Below are 18860 nucleotides of genomic sequence, written 5' to 3'. Positions count from 1 at the left end.
AAACCTGCTTAGCTTCTGAGATCTAATGAGATTGGGCTTGTTTGGGCTATCCAGGTCAGGGTTGAAGAAAGGGTAATGTTGTTGTTGTTGTTTTTAAATCCAAATAAATTGGAAGAACTATTTTCTCTAAATACTGTTTTTCTTTCTAAAACTAACAGATTCTGGAAGATTTAAAGGGGAGGGGGGTGAGGGATCTTGTCTTGACAGTTCATCCCTCCCCTAATTAATCCTGTCAGTTGACAGTCAGTAGGAGCTGCTTCCCTTCGTAATAGTCAAGGAGTCCAGTGTTTTAGTGATGGTGAATGATGAGATTCCAGAAACAGCCTCTGGGATTCAGTAGTTGAAGCTGAAATGATTAAGGCTGTCATGCACGAGCTCCAGGTCAAATTCAGAAAGGCAGCCAGTGCTAGACAATCTTCTTCGTTCATTACTTGCATTGCTAAGAGGGAAATAGAAGATTTGGACTCCGTTGGAACTGAATTCAACAGAAATTGGGAGACTGGTTTTTTGGCAACCGTCTCCTGAAGACTGGCCTCAACAACAGCAATGTATTCACAATTATATAGCACATTTTTTTCTTGGTTGTCGAGTCTCAGCCAACTTAGGGCAACCCCATTGGGTTGTCAAAGCAAGCGATAGAGGTGGTATGCTACCTTTCATCTCAAATAGGGTCCCCAAGGCAGTGAACGTCAGACATTAAAGCATTGAAAACATTAAAATAACATTAAATTTATACATAAATGCAATAAGAACATGGAGACATACAAACAAATGAAAACACATACAGCCAAGGAGGAGGGCCAATAACAGTTTACTTGGGAACACAAAAAAACCCCTCTTCACTTGCTGGTGGTAAATGATGACAGAGAGATAGGCAAAACTCCCTGCAGAGGGAGTTCCAAAGTTTCTGCAGCATGACCAAGAAAGCCCTTTCCCAGGTTGTCTGTAGCCTTACACCTCTGATATCAAAGCGGCAGCAGGCTGTTTGGCTTCCATTTTCTCAGCACCTTTTCTGAGAACGCAATTTCCCGCACTTTCCTGCATTGCCAAAAAGGCGCCGAAAAAACAGAAGCCAAACAGCCTGCTGCTGCTTTGATATCGGAGGCGTGTGGAGTAAAGGAGAAAAACCGCCAGCATTCTGTGAGTGGGCTGTCCCTTTAAGGACGTGTGGAAACGGCCAAGGTCACACTTCCCCTGTCTGTTTCTCAGCACAGTTCATCCACCAGGGCGACCAAGGCCGTTTCAGTCCTGTGACCAAACATGAGACCAGACTGGAATGAGTCCAAATAATCTGCGGCGTTCAAGAATCCCTGGATTTACCCTGCCCTCACTCGTTCAGTCAACGTGCTCAAAAATAGAACATTTGGGACTGGACCATGGTTGTTCAGCTTCTCTGGATCCACACTAAGCTTCTTTAGTAGTGGACCCACAACTGCCCGCTTCAAGGCATGAGTGACCACTCCATCTCTGAGGGAGGTATTTACTGGCTCCTGAACCCAGTCCACCACCAACCTCCAAAAGCTTTAAGCAGCCAGGAGAGCCGAGAGTCATACAAGTATGCGGTAAATCTCAAACTTCCAAGAATCCTGTCCACAGCAGGGCAAGTCAGCACCCCGGAACCATCCAATCCTGTCCAGGACAGAGTGGATGTGAAAGAGTTCATCTGCAAACTGTTTGGCAAAATGATCGCAGCAGGCTGCAAAGCAGTCCCCCTCCTCCCATAGTCAAGAACCCAATAGGCCCTTGACCACCCAGAAAAGTGCCACAGAACTACACTGTGTGGATGCAATGGTGGCTGAGAAAGTTTCTCTGCCACCATCACCACCATGAAGCAGGCTTCAAAATGAGCTTGTCGGATTTGTTCCAAGTCCTCTACTGTTGCTGTAGTCCTCTCCCCTGTCTTTTCATCTTCCGCAGACCTTTAGAAAACCAAGGGGCTGCTCGGACTCTTAAACAGGAAGGATGTTGCCTACGAGAAATTGTATCAATTGCCCGGATCATTTCCTCATTCTGGAAATCAACCAGGGTTTAGATAGGAGTGCTGACCATATCAACAGGAAAATCTCCAAATGCTGTCTAAAAACTGGCCAGATCCATCAGTTTCTGGGAGGCAAACCATCTTAATTTGCCACTCAATAACTCTTGCAGAAAAGTTGAACTTCATTCGTGGTCTCCCATCCAAGTACTAACCAGGGCTTACCCTGCTGGGCTTCTGAGATTTTCAGTTTGGTGTAATGGTTAAGAGCAGCAGGACTCTAATCTGGAGAGCCAGGTTTGATTCCCCACTCCTCCACTTGAAGCCAGCTGGGTGACCTTGGGTCTGTCACAGCTCTCTCAGAGCTCTCTAGGCCCCACCTTCCTCACAGGGTGATTGATTGATTGATTGATTGATTGATTACAATCGTAGTCCACTCTCTGAGGACGGGCTCAGAGTGGATAACATCAAGATTACATTTTCATTAAAATTTTAACATTAAAACTATAATAAGTAACAGTTCAGTCATAAAAACATTCTAGATGTCATGAAGATAATAATAACACACTTTGTAAACCACTCTGAGTGGCCATTAAGTTGTCTCAAAGGGCAGTATATAAATCGAATGTTGTTGCTATTGTTATTTTTGTTGTTATCTGATGAGATTGGTGTAGGGGTTAAGAGCACAGGACTCTAATCTGGAGAACCGGGTTTGAGTGAAGCCAGCTGGGTGACCTTGGATCAGTCACAGCTTCTAGGATCTCTCTCAGCCCCAGCCACCTCACAGGGTGTTTGTTGTTGTGGGAATAATAATAATATTCTTTGTAAACCGCTCTGAGTGAGTGTTAAGTCATCCTAAAGGGCGGTATATAAATCTATTATTATTATTATTATTATTATTATTATTATTATTATTATTATTAATTACTGCATTATAATGGTTATGCCAGCTCCTTCCCTGTCCTCCTTATGGAACTCCACATGACCAGATTCTAGACCCATTCCTTACTTCTGAGAACTGTTCCTGAGTTAGTATTAATAGAAATACCCACAGAAAATTATTAATTACTGCATTATAATGGTTATGCCAGCTCCTTCCCTGTCCTCCTTATGGAACTCCACATGACCAGATTCTAGACCCATTCCTTACTTCTGAGAACTGTTCCTGAGTTAGTATTAATAGAAATACCCACAGAAAATCCATCTAGCCATTCCTCTATCACTCCATTCTCAACATTAGAGCTGAAGGTAACATACTTATTTTTCTTCTCTTGAAAACTTTGTTGTCTGAAGGCCTCACAGTCTGAATTGCGGGGAAGACATTTAAGCGTGCTAGAAAAACTCACATACACATATACAATGATACTGTTATTCAGAGGAAGGCAGAACAATGTGATTAATGCTGTGTGTAGACTTGGTAACTTTTTAATAATTCACATTAGTGGAGGCTTTTAGTCTGCTTTCCTTGGTTGTACTCATCAATAAAATATCTTGTGGCTGTTATTTGGAGTTCGCTGTTAAGCGGAGTGAAATATTATAGACTATTCCATTATTATAAAATATTATATTAAAACTGCCTCCTCTGTCTCAAAATGGAACCAGACTACTGTGTGTGCTAGAAATTTGACAAGGGAGACACAACTTGTAAAAGAAATCATTCTCGATGCCTTCTAATGGTTAGCAAACTAAAAATATCTTAACTTATGCATTGTTATCAAATTGTGTAGTCCCCTCCTTAGTATCTAAAGATGGATTTCTCTGGGATTCCATCTGGGGAGGTTCAGAACATTTATCCATCCCAAGAAGGGCTCATTTCAAGGGGGAACATGCAGGAATGCAGTTCCAGCAGTTCCCCAAAGAGGTCACATGTCAGGTGGCCCCGCCCACCTGACTCTCGGCCATTTTGGGCCTGTTTCAGCCTGGATTGGGGCCTAAACAGCCAGGATGGGCCTCTGACAGGTGGTGGATCACTCTCCCACTCAGCAGCAGCCTGATCCTGACCATTTGGGGCCCCTTTTCAGCCATTTTCAGCCCATTTTTTGCCATTTGGGGCCCAATTTCGGCCCTGAATGGCCAGGATTGGGTCCAAAACAGCCAGGATAGGTGATGTCAGTGGGTGTGGCACATGCAAATCAGTTATGCTGATGACACACTGCCAGTGATGGCAAAGGGTGTGGTATATGCTAATGAGTTATGCTAATGAGTCATGCTAATGAGTTCCTTCAGCTCTTTTTCTACGAAATGACCCCTGATCCCAAGTAACATCCTTGCAGAACCGGAGCTGCATAGCACGGACAAAGAGTCTTGCAAAGACTACCCTCGCCTCACTTTTGGACTCAGAACACTGATACCAAAAGGCCAGGAGAAGTGCAATCTGACAAGGAAATAAAATGGCTACTAAAATTGGTAGAATGCAAAGTCAGGGTTTCAGGTACCCATTGCAAGAGGTAGGATTGCCAACTCCAGATATATCTAGAGCTTTGGGGGTGATGCATGGGGAGGGCAGAGTTTGGAGAGACCAGCAAGATTTTCAGGATATAAGCCTCAGAGAGTCTGGTCCTTCCTTACGATGCCTCTGGAATGGATTCATATTGTGCTATTTCACTGCAAACCAACACAGCTCTCTACCAGAAACTATCTTCTGAATATGTTTCAATTTGTCTACATTTTTCTCCAAGTGTGGTGCCCAAAACTGGACACCAAACTTCAAGTGAGTCTGACTAGAGTGGAATAGAGTGGAACTATTACTTATTCCAGGAGGCACACTCGGTTCTTGAAGAGGATTGGATTATTGAACCATGCCATTGTCCTGTGTGCACAGACGGCAAGCCCTAAAATGTATCCAAGAAGTCTTTCGCACTCGGCCTTTACAGCACGTTCATTAATGTTTCGCATACCATGTTTTTCTGCCTTTTACATTTCTGAGCTAGTCATGTGACGCAGCTCCGGGCTAAGTTACATTTTCTCCAGGGTGTCTGACTACGGACATATCTTGACTTTATTTTTGCCTCAGATGCTAACTCGTGCTTGAGCCAGTGAGAGTAAGTGTAAAATGTTTGCCTCTCCCCTCTACTTTTCCTTTCCTGTCGCAAGTTGATTGGTCAAAGCAGATTTAACCACACCCACCCTTGTCAGCTCGCCTAACCCCTCTTTCCCCATTGGGCAGCAACTGTTGCATCAAGCAGCAGCTCAGCTTTGCCCATCGCTCGCCTCCTCTGCCCCCTTCCCTTCTCATCTCCCCATCTGATTTTTTTTTACTGCTTCTGAAGGGCAGTATCGTTATGGCATCAAGCATTTTAAAATGTAATTGTGGGCATTTAACAGTCCCTTCTGATGAGTGGTTTAGCTAGTGCAAATCAAGCAGAACAACAGCTCTGGCCCTTCCCTCCTCATCACATCTGCTTTTTTCCCCTGCTTCTGAAGGGCAGTATCGTTGAGGCGTCAAGCACTTTAAAACAGAATTGTGGGCATTTAACAGTCGTGAGGATGGAAGCTTTCCGCAACACAAACCTAAGAAGGTTTTCTTTAAAGCGTTCAGTTGGGACCTGGCTAAATGGAGTGGTCCCCCCTCCGACACACACACCCACACACACACACACGTTTCCGTCCTGCAGCCCTCTCTGCATGGAGCCATCTTTCTTTTATTGCTCTTCTCTGATTGCAGAGAACAATAAAAAAGGTGGGGGGGGGAAGGAAGATCATTCTGTGAATAGTAGGCAGTGGGGGTGAAAGGATTGGGGTTAATCTCAATGCAGCTGCTCTTGTGCTGTCTTCTAAGTAAAAAGACTCAAACTTTCAACAGGGTTCGAAATGGCAGCACAGAGAGAGTGGAGATTCTTAGTCTTACCATGTATGCTCAAACTGAAAAAAAAGTGATGTGTATTCAGTAGCCCACAAAGCTCACAGTAGAACAAGTGGATATAAAATGCAGCCAAGAACGTGAGACCGAATCAGGAGCAGAGAGTGTAAAAGGGGGCAATTCCAAGCCGGTGTGAAGGCTATAGGGCTGACTGCTCAGATCATTCGCTTTTAAACATGAGTGCGAAAGGGCTCCAAGAATCCTTAACATCTCCATGCTTTGACCATTATTTGCAAGCCACCTTGCTGTACTTCAGCTGTGCGAACAAACGCATACCTCTGAGCATGGTTTATTTACCTCTATAACATTCGTGTTTTCAACTCCCACCAAAAATCTGAGGTTAGGGCTGAAGAACTACGCAGGTAAATCGCTCAGGCAGGTTTAGAGCCCAGAACTTTTCAAAACAGGGAAAGAAGTGCGTCACTGCAGAAGGCCAAAGGGCTGGGAGGGCAGAATATCCAGGCAGTATTAAGCCTCATCATCTCTACTCCAGAAAAATAAGGTATTTGGGAGTCTGCAAATAAATCCGAGCCTAGAATAATCCCTTCTTTGAATGCTGTGTATGAAAGGTGCTTTCCCCTCTCTACACAGTAATCTTGCACAACTCCCTACCTGTTAAGGGATAATTTTTAGGTTGAGGGAATGATTTGCAAGCAGGTATAATTTGGCAGTCTCCCATTTTAGTAATTAAAGCACTGCTGAATTACCATCTCCCCCACCCCACCTCTGTTTTCCCACAGTCTTACACCCTACAAGATCTCTCAAGAGAAGAATGTAGATAGACAATTGAATCCGTAAAGGATTTCTAGTACGATCATAAGCAACGAAACCACTTTCGCCCCACTGGAGAGCTGATGGAGTGTGATATTGCAGACCTATGGCTTCTTCTAAGAATTTGACACATGCCCACTTGAGATAACAGCACCTTGTGTCACTTGGAGATGGGAGGCAATTGCTAGCCCTGAAAGCTTGTCTGCATTTTACATTTACCACAAAATTCATTTCCATGTCATTTTGATTTTTAGTTTGGTCCATCTCTTCAAAGCCCGATAGTTGTGACTATACACATACAGATACCGAGTGATACATACCTAGTAGTGTGTAGAAGTACAGTTAATACTGCTATTCTATGGGGCACTGATCTTATGATATCACTGAACCCTACTGATGACATCATCAGGCACTGCCCAATGAGTCGGAGGATTTGGAATGATGGAGACCCTCACTTCAGCATACTCATGCCTACTTGTGACAAAATTTGTGACTTTGGCATGTGGAGAAGCTCTGCAGAGAAACCCCTGCCCACTGTTCTTCTGGCAGTGGGGACATAGAAGAACCCCCAATGATAATCTAATACTATTTCATAAAGTTTCACATTTACATTGTGCTTCTAGTGCATAATTTACATTATCTTGATTCAATAGACCTGTAGGACAGGCCAGTGTTGTTATTACCTCCTTGCAGCAGAGCAGACATGGTGTAGTGGTTAGAGCATCTGACTAGTATTTGGGAGACCCAAGTTCGAATCCCCACTCTTCCCATGGAAGCTCACTGGGTGACTTCGTGCCTGTTGTCAGTTCTCAGCCTAACGTGCCTCATAAGGCTGTCATTTTGAGGATAAAACAGCAAAGAGGAGATGGATGCTGTAAGCCTTTTTGGGTTCCCATTGTGGAGAATATCGGCGTATAAATATCTCTAAAGAAGTAAAGGCCCAGAGTGACTCCTTAAGATCACAAACATGTTCTTTGTCGAGATGAGATATGCACCACCACCAGCTTCCCTTTAGACGGTATCCTAAATCAACTCCAAAATTCTTGGACTGTGTCAAGAGACATTGTACCTGTCTGGCAGCTGCGTTGCAAAACAAAAAAAGTTCACTTAGATGTCCCACTGGGGTCTTCTCAGAAGAAAGTTATCTACAGGAAGGAGGCTTCAAACTCTTCCTATGTAATTTGATTTGCTCAGTGAACGATGTGGCAATTGCCTGGCCTCCAGCGGTTCCCCTCCACCCCCGCCCCGCACACCTTTCGTTGACAATCTAAGTAGCACTTGTCATTCTTTTATAGCTGTACAGGAAGCTAAATGCTCCCCATAGCTGGTTGTTAAAGTGCCGGATGAATTGCTTTAAAGTCGCTCTTGACTGAGACAAACATTTCACAGAGAGGCATCGCTGGCAGTTTATTCCAACCCAGAGCTATCCTTTGGGATTGAGGGGAAAAAAAACAAGAATTCCAAAAATACCTTCTTTACATTAGGAAATGTGCTTGGCTTTGGAGTTATGGTGCAACTATAAATCTTTAGCAAAAGCAAGTTGCTGAAAATCAGCTTTTCCACTTGGTAACTAAAGGCAATGTAAAGAAAGTATAAATCTGATGAGTAACCAGTATGTTTACACCTTATCTATTATTTGTTGACTTCATTTATACCTCACCTTTCTACTCAAAGGGAAACCAAAATGCCTTACAACAGTCTCCATGTCTCCATTTTATCCTCACAAGAACCCTGTGAGGTAGATTAGGCTAAGGGCCAAGCTACACATGACGAATGACACTTGAACAGCAAGTGTATTTCTCCCTGTTCACTTGCCCTCCACTCAATCCACTTGCCGTTCAAGTGTCATTCGTCATGTGTAGCTTGGCCCTAAGAGTGTGTGACTGGTCCAAGGTTGCCTGGCAAGATTCCATGACAGAGTGGAGATTTAACCCAGAGCAGAACCACAAGTGACAAAAGGCACAGGTTGGACACTTGTCAGCTTCCCTCAAGTTTTGATGGGAAATGTAGGCATCCTGGTCTTGCAGCTTGGCTCTCCGACTGCTGTCCAGTGGACTTTTCAACTGTCACTTGTCCAACATTCCGCCAAGCTGCCTACATTCCCCATCAAAACTTGAGGGAAGCTGACAAGTGTCCAACCTGTGCCTTTTGTCACTTGTGGTTCTGCTCCCAGATCCTTGTTTGGCACTCGAACAGCTACAACACACTGACTCTCAGAAATCACTCATGCTTCCCCACTAAGGATTTCTACCTAAGTATCATCCTCTCAAGACGTTTTGCTCTAGTAAGCAAGCCAAGTCTCCTGCTATAGTCCTCCCGACTCTTACCTGCATTCCCTGCCAACTTTTCCAAGGCCAGCGGGGATTGATTGTTTCAAGGCCATTGACTGTTACACTGTTACGAAAGGAAGAGGGGAACTTAAAAGCAACTAGCTGTACAACAGATCTATCAGCATCTCCTATACAATATCTGCAATTCACGAGCCCTGTCCAAGTGATACATCTGGGGCCAGCAAACACATGCATGGGATGAACCGGATCCCTGTCCAACCCTGGATTTATTTATGTATGAATGGGGGGTTGCATCCATCCCCCGACTAAAAAGAGCTCGAGGGAGAAATTGCTGGGGAAGGGTGTCATTGCTTGTACATCAAGTTAAATACCACAAAAGATCTCATATCCTGAATCAATAGTTCTCTCACACCTCGAGACAGGATCATTCTTCATCTCATGTTTCATTTTCTTGGAGAAGGGTATTTACTGCTTGGGGATCCACAATCTCTGCCTCTCTCCCCTCCTCTTTAGTCCCAGTCTGCAAAATGTGAGCTATTTTATGGAGGCTTGTGTGTGTTATGTGCTGTCAAGTCACCTCTGACCTATGGCAACCCTATGGCAACTTATGGCGACCTCTAAAACATTCTGTCATTAACAGACTTGCTCAGATCTTGCAGACTAGAGGACGTGGCTTCTTTTATTGTCAAGTCATCTCATTTTAAGTCTTCCTCTTTTCTAACTGCCTTCCACTTTTCCTACCATTATTGACTTTTCCAGAGAACCTTGTCTTCTCATGATGTGACCACAGTATGATAGCCTCTATTTCCCTTCTTCATAGCCTTGCCTACCTGGAAGTCAATTATTCTGCAGGAGTTGCATAACAGTAGAGGTTGGGACAAAGCCTGGTCCACTGCCTCTATTCCTATCCGTCTACACAGCCATGCTGGCCTGCCTGCAGGCACAAGCAAAGCCTTGCTTTGCCCCTAATTAGCAGGTAAACCTCTGATAACAAAATAACTTGTTTAAAAAGGATTCACACTTACATAGAATCAAAAACCCCTCCCAAAGCCTCTGATATGATGCAATGGTTGATGGAAAGGCTGTGTACAGCAATACCAATCATGATAATCCTGTTCGGCAGGAAGATCGGCCAATTATTTTGGTTGGATAACTTCCCTGTCAGGCTCCTTTCTGCTGAGTGACTTCATCACTGTGCTGCCTTCCCTGCTGCCTGGGAACCTAAAAATTCCTGGATTACAGTCAGAGCCAAACATTTCCAATTATTATAAAATGTCAGAAATTATTGTAGACTGATCAAGCTATATTGATTGCACTAACAAAGAGGAATGATTTGGGTAAGATTTTGATTGATTTTCATTTCATTGTTCATTGTGACACATCTCTTGTTGGTCAGCAGCGCTTCACACTGTGAATAAGGGTTCAAAATACACACACTCTTATTGGTGTAGTTTTAAAGGGGAGAGCTGGCTGGATAGATGCGTTTGCTGACTGTCAGTCATAAATTAAAGTATTGAAGAAAAGAGTTTCTTGCCTAAAGTATTATTTTTTCCTCCCCAGACTATCAGGGGCTATTTATCTGTGTTGTGCCACCATTATATAGATCTGATTGATTCTTCCATTAGCCTACAAGTCTAGAATAATGTAGAGTGGCATTTACAGGCTGTTCACTAGATGACATTCATCCCTGTTTCACCATTCAAAAACTGTTTGTCAAAGTCTCTGGAGAAAACAACAAGGGAGAACGTAATGCAGCAGTTTCCACACACGGCAGTCTATCCCAGTAATTTAAGCCTTACTCCACACTGGCTTGTTAGAAGAAGAGCAGGGGGAGGGCAGCATTTGTTGTATTTCCCATGTCGGAGTGGTGACATCACACAAATTAGCATTATGCTTGCAATGTGAGTGCCTGGAATAGCCCAGAAAATTTCAATCTGTTTAATTCACTAGATCGGTCAACAAAAGTCCTAGAGTCCCTAGCACTGAAGTGCAATTACTTCTCTGGGAGGAAGCCATATCAAATAGAACTGAACAGGATTCTGCGTAGACCTGCTTAGGGTGGCATCGTTGGTTGGTCTTCATTTGGACAAACCTGTGCCAGTTCTAAACGAGGTGTTTCTCTGTAGCACAAAGCATTTCATCTCCTACACCTGCGAGTATCTAGTTCCACCCATCCAATTTTCTTGATATTGAGATATTGGATGAATTGCCTATAAGGCAAAGGACTTGGGATATAAATAGCTGAATGGAGAAGTATCGGCATCTTTATCTAAAGCACCAAGATATCTGGAAGAATGATCGCCCACATCTAATAAAGAGGAATTCCGCATGAAAAGAACAAGGGAAAACAGAGAAAATGATTACTAGACAGGAGAAATCATTTACCGGGCAGAGGTTTAAAGACAGTGGGACCACGATTTTAGGATCCCTTTAATCAAAATGCTGGATCTTTAAAACTGATCCGTTTATAGGATCCAGTGGTAGAGGATCCCACACGAAAGGCTCAGTCTACGCCATCCTCGGTTGAAGAACCTTACAAAGCAGACCTCTGAAAGCACTGGTGTAAGTAGTCGGCCCAGCCTCCCCCATCTTTAATAGCTATTTAATATGGCTACCTGTGATATAAAATCACAAGACCCCTGGACTAAAATGGCACTTTGGATTGCAGCCAGGGGAATGCCTGCTAGCAGTTGCTGAGTCCCACCTGGGAGACCCATTGTAAGAACAATGACTCCAATCAATCCTGGCAAGAAGTCGTGCTAAGGAAAACCAGGAAGCATAAATTATAACAAAATACAGAGTCCAATAAAACTGTATTGTCTGTTTAAAGGAAATCTGTGGCAGGTCACCCCACGCACACACCTTAGGAAGGATACGTTTTGTGGCTTGGGGATGAGGAAATTGGCAGAGAGAGAGGGGGGGGGGATACCTGTTCAGGTGTGTGTGTATTGGAAGAATTCTCTTAAATACACACAAACAGAATATTTTCAAGAGCATTGGCCAGAATGCTCATTAAAAATTGGAATTTTGGGGGGTCAAGGACAGGGGTGTTTGCCCATCACTATTCCCCAACATTCTCCGGATAGTTGAGGATGTTTTTAATAGATTCCTTCTCTCACTGGGTGTGGGCTTTTTTTCCCCTCAAGAAATGTGCGAGGTTCTAACATATCACTATTTTTGGCTTCTTAATCACTGGCGGAGTGAGCCATATCCTTGAATGCCCTCAATAGTTTCATTTTCATTTTCCTTTACTGCCATCTTGTGGTATCTCTGGCAAAGTGCTCAAGACCATTTCAGAGACTAAACAAGGAGGTGAGTGATAACTGCACAGGGTGCTGGGACACAGGCATTGCAATTTTTTGCAATATCCCATGGGTCAACAAGAGGTTGTGGGAGTGGTGTACATTCTAAGGTGCTGCCATAATCAACGAGAAGCAAATTATTCAATTACAAGGATATCTGGAAAGATCCAGGACAAGCATATGCCTCCCTCCCTTCAGATGCATATACAGGGCTTTGGCTGGTGCAATCTTCTGTTTCAGTTGAGGTCGTACTCCAGAATTTAAGAGAAGACGATGAAGCAGTTAACTTTCCCCAGAAAGTTGAAGCATACATACAGACTTGGCCACATGCTCATAACTAGACAACTAGTGGGAGGATCAGGGTTGGGGATAAAGTTGGCAGCCTCCTGGAGAAAATGGCTGCTTTGGAGGGTGGACTGTATGGCATTAGACCCTGCGGAGGCCCCTCCGCTCCTAAACGCCACCCACTTCAAGCTGCACCCCCAAAATCTCGAGAAATTTCCCAACCTGGAGCTGGCAACCCTAACTGGGCACACAGATGGGTGTGACATTAATGACATCACTGACATCACTACATCACTTCCAGACAAAACCAAGTAAAACTGTAGAGTTTCCAGTGATTCCTAGAGCTACCCTTTGTCACTTCCTGGTTTTACCGGGAAGTGATATAGCGACATCAGCAACATCACTGTTCTTTTAAATGATCCCACTGTTACTCAGTGTGGTGGTGAGCAATACAGCTTGCTAGAGGGAGACCTCCCGCTACAGCAGGAGGCCTGACAAGCCTACTCAAGAGTTGAGGCCTTTGTGCAGAGGCTAAGAGCGACACGGGAGTGGATCCAGCAGGGACAATACCGACTCCATCACTACTACGCGTGCAACTGTACACAGACTGAGTATCTTCACTGGGCTTTGGTATGTATGAGGGGCAGGGTCAATATAGATGTAGCAAAACAGAGTTGCATCCAATCAGCTATTCTGCTGGAGAAAAAGGGAGGAGCATGTCCTCGTTGGCTATCAAGAAGGCCATCAAGATCATGGGACCTACTTGAAACAAAAAACTAGTGTGGTGCAGTGGTTAGAGTGCTGGAGTAGGATCTGCGAGACCCAGGTTCAAATCCCTACTCTGCCTTGGAAGCTCACTGGGTGACCTCCAGCCAGTGAGCCTAGCCTACCTGACAGGGCTGTTGTGAGGATAAAATAGAGGAAAATATTGTTTAGTTCTGAATAGAACTTTGGAGAATTGGAGTTACTTCTGCTCAGGATTGCTCTCTTAGGGTAGAAATGCCTGTTACTAAGTACTTAGGGATGCTCAAGTGAACCTCATTTCATGTGTCCCCCCCTCCAACTTTCCATGCACTCACTTGCACAGTCACACTTCAATTAGCTCCGCGTGAATACATTCACGCGTTCAATATCAGTTCCTCCTCAACTGCTAAAAGTATCCCAGTTTCCCCCACATCCATTCATTGAAACGCAGATCTTGACACTTTCCCACACCTTGAAGAAATGCAAATTGGCAATGCAAAGGAGCCTACAGTACTTGTTCTCCAAGCAAAAACAGAGCTGAATTGTCTTGACTCACTCGCAGATGCAATCACACAAAGAGAGCTCCCATGAAAGTGGCATTCATGTGTTCTGAGAAAGAACAGCCTGCACATGAACTGAGGACCACCACACATAAAATCTTGTACTTCAGCATTCCCAGGTAGTTCGCAATGTGTATTTCCACTCTTAGTCTCTTTCAGAAACTCAGTTCTACAAAACGGCTGCCAGGAAGCAAGCCGCTGGAAATTACAGGAAGGCCATTCGGCCTATGTACAAATGTATGTACGAAGTTGCCAAAGGTTGCCTCAATTAGACCAGTCACTAATATTTAATCTACAACTAAGCTGGAGGTGAATTTGAAGAGTTCCGCTCAGGTGAAAGATCAGTGGTAATTTCAAGGGAAGTAAATAAAAAAGCCAATTACAGTAAGTATAATATAACCCCTGAGGGGGTTGGAAAGGCCCCGCGGTTTTTATTTCCTTGCCTCGGACATACTGCAGCACACTCACCAGCTAGGTCACGTACGCATCACAAATGGTTGCTGGCAGAAAAGCCACGATTGTGTTATTTTTAAAAAATTGCACCAACTGGAGTTGCTTCATATGAAGCTCAGGTGAAAACAGACACAAGCAGCTTTTAATAAGAAGTTTTGATTGCTTGGTAATATGCTGGCAGACACACATGATATGAAAAAATGAATTACATCATTGCACATTTTTCATGATGTAGGTGCTTAATGATCTTCCCTCTGCGAACGCACAAAGACGCTTAAAAGTGTGACAAACACCTTAAAGTGTCTAGGGAGTATTAACATTACACCCATTCTAACCATCTGCAGAGACAACAATCAACACAAATGAAAAGACAGACAGAAAGACAAAATCCACAGCAATTAACCTTCTTCCTTTGCAATCAAGATTACTGCAATCGACACCATCGCTGATCCTTATGGGACAGATTATATTCCTTCCTTGTGTTAGTTTCTGAAGACTACAAAAATCTCTCTGCAGCACTCAATTACAGATTTTCACATACCTTCACAGTGAAGAAAATCAGATGCCCCAAAACCTTGCCTTCCCTAACCAAACAATACATGTGACATCTGAAGAACACATGTCAAGAGATGCAATGGTAGCTGGGAAGAATAATTTTAAAAGACAGAGCCAGTGACAGGGCAAAGGCTTTGCTATTCACTGGAGCTGTGTGAAGGGGCTGTGAAATGCCAGAAGGGAAACTTCAGCCCATTATAATCTCTCCAGGTCCAAGCCTGGCTCTGGAAGGCAGCTCCAGCCCATTTCCATTCTTCACTGCTCTGTGGTTGCAATCCCACACAGTTTTAGACTGGCTGGGTGAAATTGACAGAGCCTTTGGAGAGGTGAAGATGAAATTAAGAAACCCCCTGAGGAGCGATCTCCACCAGCTCTGTCTTTTAAAACTACACTTCCTGACTAACATTGCATCTCTCTACATTTGACGACCACACGCCAAGGCATCTCATGTAGAGAGACACTGACTCTCCCAAAGAGACACGCACATCACATATGATGTGACTCATATGTAACATATTTGGGGGGGGATTCTGGTGCCTGGCAAACATCTCAACCCTTACTGGTCCCTCTGGACAAAATCTGCCTAACTATTCGCCCCACCAAGTACTCTGTAGAGCAAGGATAAAAAAAAAATGTCACCTGAGCCCCCAAAGTGTTCTCACAACCGCCTAGACCCGCATAGATGAATGTGTTCATGACGATGCATTCATAGCTGCATGCAAGAGTGTAATTCGTTCCCCTGTGGGAGAGCAGGAAAGGCAACCCATTCATCACAGTCTGGATCTGGACCTGGGGGAATGGCACAATTCACAAGCTCTTCACCCAGCTCGAATCAGGAGCAAAGCAGATGGCAATGCCTGCACCCCACCATCACCCAGGTGGGATCAGGAGCAGAGTAGGTGGGCATGCCTGCCCCCACCTTCACCCAGCTGGTATCAGGTGTGGAGCAGGTGGCAATGCCTGCCCCCACCTTCACCCAGCTGGTATCAGGAGCGGAGTAGGTGGCAATTCTCGCCCCCTTCACCCAGCCATGATCAGGCAATGAGCAGATGACAATGTCCGCCCCCTTCACCCAGCCAGGAGCAGGAGCAGGACATGAGGCAATGCCCGTCCCCCTTCACCCCACCTGGATCAGGCGCAGAGCAGGAGGTAATGCCTGCCCCCAACTTCACCCAGCAGGGATCGGGAGTGGAGCAGGTGGCAATGCCCACCTCCCTTCACCTGGCCGGGATCAAGCAAGGAGAAAGTGACAATGCCTGCTCCTTTCACCTGGCCAAGATCAGGAGTGGAGCATGAGGCAATACCCACCCCTCTTCTTCACCCAGCCGGGATCAGGAGTGGAGCAGGTGGCAATGCCCACCCCAGCTTCACCCAGTCAGGATCAGGTGCAAAGGTGGCCATGCCCACCCACCCCCCACCTTCATCGGGCCCGGATCAGTGATGGAAGAGGAGGGAATGCCCACCTGCCCGCCCTTTCTGGAGCCCGTTGTGTTTTTTCTCACAAAGGGCTTTGTTGCTAGTATAAAATAAAATGGTGTTTGTGTGTGTGTGTGTGTGTGTGTGTGTGTGCGTGCGTGCGTGCACAAACTCTGTTTGTAGGACACTTCCATGATCAACACAGAGAAATCCCCAGTGCTAAATAAAGTGAAAATCAATGAATATCAGTCTGACCTTACTGGAATGAGCCCTGATATGGATAGCTCAGGCAAGCCCAGTCTCATCAGATCTGAAAGCTAAGCAGGGTCGGCCTTGGTTAGTAATTGGATGGGAGACCTCCAATGAAGACTAAGGTCACAGAGCCAAGCAATGGCAAACCACCTCTGTTAGTCTCTTGTCATGAAAACCCCAGCAGAAGGGGTCACCTTCATCAACTATGACTTGATGGCACTTTCCACCACCACCAAAGTAGGGTTGAAGCTGCGTTGGGGCTGCCTGCTAACCTCTGAATGTAGGAACAACTCAGAACCATGCGTAGGAATGGCCCTTTCCTTCCACTTGTCAAAGTAGCAGCTGTAGAACTTATATTGGCAGTGCTTTGTGCCGCTGTGCTCAAAACACTTCTCAGGTGATGGAAAGTCTTGCACTTTGCAAGATCAGTGGGTGCCTGCTGGTGCCCAAGCATGAGAGAAGAAATTAGAAATGAATAATGCCCACAGGCTGTTGGAAGGCAGCCTATTGAGCAGCCTTTTGATCCAGCACTGGCCCTGATTATCTGTCTCCCTCACTAAGTATCACCGGCATTCAGATGAGAATTCAAAATCCATGTGGCTCACCAATCAAACAGATTTACTAGATGGAGGTTTTTTTGGCAGCACAGGGCCAAGCTACACATGACGAATGACACTTGAACGGCAAGTGGATTGAGTGGAGGGCAAGTGAACAGGGAGAAATACACTTGCCATTCAAGTGTCATTCGTCATGTGTAGCTTGGCCCTCAGATATGCTTACGGCCCATTTCAACACAGAGAAATACCTTGCTGTAAAGCTCTATCTGTGCTGGAATAGAGAGATTTGGGTTCAAATTGGGGGAGACTCAGCATCAGATTCCAATTCTGCCACGGCCAAGATAAGGATGCGTCCGGCTGCTGTGTCATTGCGGATATGATGGCAGGGTCTGTTTGACCCCGATGAAGTGTTCTTCTCGGAAACAAGCGTCATTGATGACCAGTTCCTTGTTGGGTCTACGGTCCTTGGAAGCTTTCCATCTTTGTTTATTTTTTACCTGTACAAAGAGATTAAGACATCTTCCTTGAAACATAAATGGACACACTATTTGTATATTACTGTTCTTCTGACCATTTCGGTCTCTTCACACCTACGAAGTATCTGCCTTATTGTATGAAACAGAATAATTGTGTTTTTGTGCAGCGTTTGGCCGGCTGCCTATATTTGTGAATGAAATCTTATGTACTATCTGAGAATCTATTTTTGCATGAAGTTCTGTGATTGTACTATGTCACTTTAAATGATTTATAAATAGATCAGATTATTTTGTATATTGTGGACATTTCTTTCTACCCCTTAGCTGTGGTTTTTCCACTACGTTTTTTGCCTCCAATTCTGCCATGGCAGCTCACTGGATGATCTTCAGTCAGGGACATGCTCTCAGACTAACCTACCTCGCAGGGTTGTTGCTGTGAAGATAAAACAGGGGAGAGCAAATGATGTCCTGATACACTTCAGTTTCCTGTTTGGGGAAAAGATGGAGATATAAAGATCTCAATAAATAAATAGATGGAAGGTGGTGAGATATTTGTTCCCAAATGTGAAAAGTTAGAATGGTTTTAGCATTCTCCCTGGTGGCGTAGTCTTCCACGCTGGGAGGAAGTATTCAAATGTGATCCCGCACTCAAAGCAGTGCTGTGGAGGAAAGACATTTAAAGGATTTTGAGACTGAGGAGGAGGATAGAAATATTTAAAATCATGCATTCATCAATCATTCTGCTTCAAAAGATATATGAGGAGGAGTACGAGTCATCCACTCTTTGGGAAAGCATCAAAGCAACATCACAAGGGAACACCTGAATAGTGTGGGGCAACATTTAATGTAGAAAGTGAAGTGGGAGGGAAAACAAATTAAATTTCTCCTTTTCCAGCACTATGACTTTGATACCGATCCTTCTACCTACTGGGTTCTATTTTTAGGGCCAAATAACATGTAGTCTGGTCCCTAAGGTCAATTCAGTTCCCATCTTAAGAGACCAGGTTAAGACTAGTGCATTAAGCAATGCCAAGTGTTACCCAAATAGGTGGTATCCCAATTAGTTGGGGGGATTCGCTTAAAGGAGACAAAGCAAGAGGGGGTAACTGGGATTCTCTACCAATATTTACGAGGATTTTTCTCTTAAGAGAACTCTTGAAATAAACCAGGCAGATGTTCAACCAGAAAGGTTTTTTATTAAAAGAGAAATAAAAGGGCAAACTTTCGAACACTCACAGCACACATATGAGGCTAACTAAGAGAAAATCAGGGAGGAGAGGGGGGAAAGCAATTTAGGAGAGGGCTGTAATCACCAGTCTTGAAGATGGAGTCCGCGGAGGGAGCAGTGAAATGACCAGCGTTTC

The sequence above is a fragment of the Eublepharis macularius genome, chromosome 7 (assembly GCF_028583425.1).
Source record: "Eublepharis macularius isolate TG4126 chromosome 7, MPM_Emac_v1.0, whole genome shotgun sequence".
Classification (NCBI taxonomy): Eukaryota; Metazoa; Chordata; class Lepidosauria; order Squamata; family Eublepharidae; genus Eublepharis; species Eublepharis macularius.
The sequence above is the reverse complement of the archived record's forward strand: the minus strand, read 5'-3'. Positions refer to the sequence as shown.